The sequence below is a fragment of the Chionomys nivalis genome, chromosome 18 (genome assembly GCF_950005125.1).
Source record: "Chionomys nivalis chromosome 18, mChiNiv1.1, whole genome shotgun sequence".
Taxonomy (NCBI): domain Eukaryota; kingdom Metazoa; phylum Chordata; class Mammalia; order Rodentia; family Cricetidae; genus Chionomys; species Chionomys nivalis.
Window position 1 is genome coordinate 11,134,080 of NC_080103.1, and position 5,341 is coordinate 11,139,420.

Genomic DNA, 5,341 nt, shown 5'->3' on the forward strand with positions numbered 1-5,341 from the left:
CCTCGACACCACCTCTTTCAGAGTCTTCAGAAGAAGGTTCTTTCCTGTCTCTTCGAGAACCTGGGACTTCGATGACGTGGCTCAGGTCCCATGGGGACAGGGAGGACACACGAAGGGAGGGCAGGACATAGAAAACAAGCTTCCCACTTACTGTGTTATTACTAAGACAAATACCAGATAGCAACATTCACCTGCATCATGCTGACACGATCAAAGCCAGGGTTAGGGGTCTTGGTCAAAGATGGTACTTACTATGCCCTGGGGCTTAAGGTGATTGACAGTGAAGGCGATTTTCTGAGTTCACCTGAGACAGCATAATTGACAGAGAAGTTTCCAAGCTGCAAACTGTACCAATAGTGTTTGAGTTCCTCCATGTCAGCGGGACTCTAACTCGGGAGACCTGAGTCTGTGTCAAGACATTTGCTAGGGTGCTGGCAGAACTGGTTGTCAACCTGTAGAAAAATGAAAATAGATCCATATCTATCACCATGTACAAAACTCAAGTCCAAATGGATTAAAGACCTCAAAATCAGTTGAACACACTGAAGCTGATAGAAGAGAAAGTAGGAAGTACCCTACAACATATGGGCACAGGAGACCCCTTCCTACATATAACCCCAGCAGCACAGACATTAAAGGCAACATTGAATAAATGGGACCTCCTGAAACTGAGAAGCTTCTGTAAAGCAAAGGGCACTGTCACTAAGACAAAAAGGCAATCCACTGACTGGGAGAAGATCTTCACCAACCCCGCAACAGACAAAGGTCTGATCTCCAAAATATATAAAGAACTCAAGAAACTAGACGTTAAAATGCTAATTAACCCAATTAAAAAATGGGGCACTGAACTGAACAGAGAATTCTCAACAGAAGAAGTTCAAATGGCCAAAAGACACTTAAGGTCATGCTCAACCTCCTTAACGATCAGGGAAATGCAAATCAAAACAACTTTGAGATACCATCTTACACCTGTCAGAACGGCTAAAATCAAAAACACCAAATATAGCCTTTGCTGGAGAGGATGTGGAGTAAGGGGTACCCTCATCCATTGCTGGTGGGAATGCAAACTTGTGCAACCACTATGGAAAGCAGTGTGGCAGTTTCTCAGGATATTTGGGATCAACCTACCCCAGGACCCAGCAATACCACGCTTGAGAATATACTCAAGAGATGCCCTATCATACAACAAAAGTATATGTTCAACTATGTTCATAGCAGCATTGTTTGTAATAGCCAGAACCTGGAAACAACCTAGATGCCCTTCAATGGAAGAATGGATGAAGAAAGTATGGAATATGTACATATTAGAGTACTACTCAGCAGTAAAAAACAATGACTTCTTGAATTTTGCATACAAATGGACGGAAATAGAAAACACTATCCTGAGTGAGGTAAGCCAGACCCAAAAAGAGGAACATGGGATGCACTCACTCATAATAGGTTTCTAGCCATAAATAAAGGACATTGAGACTACAATTCGTGATCCTAGAGAAGCTAAATAAGAAGGTGAACCCAAAGAAAAACATATAGTTATCCTCCTGGATATTAACCTTCATCAGACGATGAAAGGAGACAGAGACAGAGACCCACATTGGAGCACCGCACTGAAATCCCAAGGCCCAAATGAGGAGCAGTAGGAGAGAGAGCACGAGCAAGGAACTCAGGACCACGAGGGGTACACCCACACACTGAGACAATAGGGATGCTCTATCGGGAACTCACCAAGGCCAGCTGGACTGGGTCTGAAAAAGCATGGGATAAAACCGGACTCGCTGAACATCGCGGACAATGAGGGCTGCTGAGAAGTCAAGAACAATGGCACTGGGTTTTGATCCTACTGCACGTACTGGCTTTGTGGGAGCCTAGGCAGTTTGGATGCTCACCTTACTAGACATGGAAGGAGGTGGGAGATCCTTGGACTTCCCACAAGGCAGGGAACCCTGACTGCTCTTCGAGCTGCTGAAGGAGGGGGAGTTGGTAGGGGAGGGGGGCAAATGGGAGGCGGTGGCGGGGAGAAGGAAGAAATCTTTAATAAATAAATAAAAATAAAAGACATTAGCTAGGTGTAGGTTTATGGTGGCAAGAAGCAGCACACCAGACAGGAAGGACAATGATTGCTTTGACTGGGATTTGAACAGAAGTTGCTGCGGCCACAATGCAGAGTACTAACCACTATACAATCACAGCGAGCCATGTGCCTGATGTTGGGTGCTCACCAGAGTCTCTGTCAAATTCTGCCCTGTTCAGACTGGGAGGCTTCCTTTTGACTGGCCTGTCCTGCAGAAGTGATTTCTCCAACGGCTATGCATTGTGAGCTGCACCGAGTAAACGCATCTGAGCCTTGGATAGGTGGTGAGGGCAGTCACTGAGAAGTCCGTGGTCGATGCTACTCTTGAAGGTGCAGTATTTTCCCCAAGCACGTGATAGCCCTCGATGGCTCTTCTCTCCATGGTGGCTGGGGTGCCTGGGGACGAGGTGAACTGCTCTGGGTTCTTTCTGGAGAGCTGGGGAGCAAACCAGTCGACCTGCACCTTCCGCAGATGCTACTCACCTGCAGAGGCCAAAACAGTCACTGCAGTCCCTGGACTCCTTACAAACACGACAGAGGCTGGACAGTCACTGCAGTCCCTGGACTCCTTACAAACACGACAGAGGCTGGACAGTCACTGCAGTCCCTGGACTCCTTACAAACACGACAGAGGCTGGACAGTCACTGCAGTCCCTGGACTCCTTACAAACACGACAGAGGCTCTCCATTTATTGGATTTATTTTGGTCTTTCCACACCAAGTGGTTTTTGAAATAACTTGGTTCTAGGGTTTTTTATTATGAATTACATTTTGGTCATTCAGCTGTATGGATATCTTCAGCCAGTGGTGTAAAGTTTACCTGTTTTGTTAAATTCTGGTTCATTCTTGTGCTTTGGTGACTTGTCCAAATTTTCCTTTATTAAGAAAAGATTCCCACTTTCCCCTTTTACTAATAAACCAGATATCAGGTGGAGGTTGTCCACAGGGATCCCCTCTCTTCCCACACTGAATAAAAATTGGTTTTGTTATTTACCCTGCTGTCTGTGCTATCTGGAAAGAGTAAGGGTTTCTTACCCCAAAAGAGGATCCATAACTAACTAGACCACATTATGGCCATGTTAAAGGCCTCCCATCTCCCCAGAGCTATAGGAATTATTCACTGCCGGTCTCATCAGACTCCATCATCTCTAAGGGAAATAACCGAGCTGACCAAGCTGCCAGGGCAGCAGCCTTCCATGTGGCTGTGGAAGAGAACAGAGAAATCCATACATCAAGAGCCTTGTAAAATGCCGTGGTGGAGACATGCTGTAGGCAGGTTCTAGGGAAGCTGGAGTCCTCTGCTGTAGGGCCGGCCCTCTTGCTGCCTGACTTCTCTGACTTCCTATTGGCCGGAGATAGGGGTCTGCCGGTACACAAACCAACGACAAGGCTGTTAGTGCAGGGAGGTCAGCAGCCCTTGGCTATTTGTGGGTTAGAGAAAATTCAAGATGATTTGTCTCTGGTCCTGCAACACTCCACCCAGCTCTCAGCAAGAAAGAAAATCCATCAGGCCAAAGGGACAAATGGGATGGGTGTGATGGCTCCCTTGGGCGCCGGTTGGGGGCGCGGTATATGCAAATGAGGGTCGCGCAGGGATGCTGCATTTGCAGCCTTTGTGGAAAGGCTAGGGATTTCCAGTGCAGCATGGAAGGGAGCGGTGATCTGCGGGTGGCAGCGGAGCGCAGGAATCAGGTGTACGACCAGGGACGTCCTGAAGTCTGCGCGGCCAAGTGACCATGTATTCAGAGCACAGGGCCGGTGGGGCTGAGTCATGGCAATGGAAAGTAAAGCACACTCACCCAGCTAAGTGAGCACTGTCAACACGTCTTAGGTTTATTCAGGCGAGGGTGACCGAATTGCACTAGTGTTGTGCTGGCCCCTGTTATTTCCCCAAATTCGGGAAACTTGATTGCATAATTTTTATTAATTTGCGACTGCATTTGTGGTCTCGGCTTCTGCCATTTTCACATATTTGGTTCCCTTCGTTCCTTTCTTTTTCTTTCTTATATGTTTCTTTTTCTGTCTTCCTTTAAAAAAAAAAGTCTATATTTTTGCCCATCCTTGTCAAGAAAACAAAAACATCGGCCTTAGAATTGGCATCTTTAGGAAATTATGTCCTGGGTTAGTGAGAACAACCCTTCAGGTCTGGAGTTTTTGTCTTAAAGTTCAGGAGCACTTGTAGGAAACTATGTCCCAAATTTTGGTTTGAGACTCCAGAATTTCCTTAATTCGTTCCTGCACTTAACCTGCATCAGACCCGGGCTCTGGACCAGCACACCCCTAGCTGAAAGACAGAAGCCTCTGGTAGAAAGCCATTCTACTGATTCATTCAAAACAAAACAAAACACCCCTCGTCATTTTATTATCTTCCTAACATAAACTGGCTTCCAACTGCATCAGCTCAGTTCAAAGAAATCTCTAGGGAACGCCCTGGGGCATCCCTGGGCTCCACCTGCTCTGGTCTCCGCGGTTCACAGCTCCCATCCCACCACAGGCCACCCTCGCCCCCGTTGATCCCTCTCCACTCCGGGTCTAGTTCGTCCATCTCCATCCGGTCCGGACTCCCTGGGCACTGGAACCGCACTAGCCGCCTTTCCCACACGTGTCCCGCTGAGGTTCCAGCACACATCTGGAGTGACCAAACTTCGCGCGTCCATTCTCGGGGTCTGCAAAGGACCGGACCCTAAAGCGGACTTTGGCTCCTTCCCGGAGTCCGAATGGGCGCCGGGAACGCGCGTCTGCCAGCGTGGAGTCCACGGAGGCCACGAACCCCGGGTGACGGCCAGGTCTCAGCGTCCTTGAGTCTCCAGGTTGAAAACTTTCGTGGGAGCTGGGGAAGCTTCGGCGGGACACTCGGGACGCAGGGCCTGTTGACTTTGAGGCCTCCTGCTCTGGATGCTCCGTCATGGATCTGTGGGTATCCCAGGTGTGGCCGCCGCAGTGACGCCTGGATCACCAAGGCGACCTGACAGAGGTCTGTGCACCGTCTCTGTGGTGCAATCGGTTAGCGCGTTCGGCTGTTAACCGAAAGGTTGGTGGTTCAAGCCAACCTAGGGACGATGGCCTTTAGGCTTTTAACAAACAACTTTCCGTGTTTACAGCCACTTGTGTGCTGACTTGACAACTGGAGAGTGCACACTCCTACATTCTTCTCAGAATTTACAAAACCCATGCAGAACCTTAGCTCCTGTATTTAAGGCATTCATCACCTTGCCTGTCACATGCTGTCTGGCAGGGAAATCAGCAAAGTCAATTTGTATATTTCTTTGATGG

At 48.3% G+C, this 5,341-nt stretch overlaps 1 non-coding gene across 1 annotated transcript; it reads left to right on the plus strand.

The window, feature by feature from the left end:
- The first annotated feature begins 5,053 nt into the window (after positions 1–5,053).
- Positions 5,054–5,127, plus strand: Trnan-guu (transfer RNA asparagine (anticodon GUU)). Its single transcript has one exon. It is a non-coding gene; the product is annotated as a tRNA-Asn (tRNA).
- Positions 5,128–5,341: the final 214 nt, after the last annotated feature.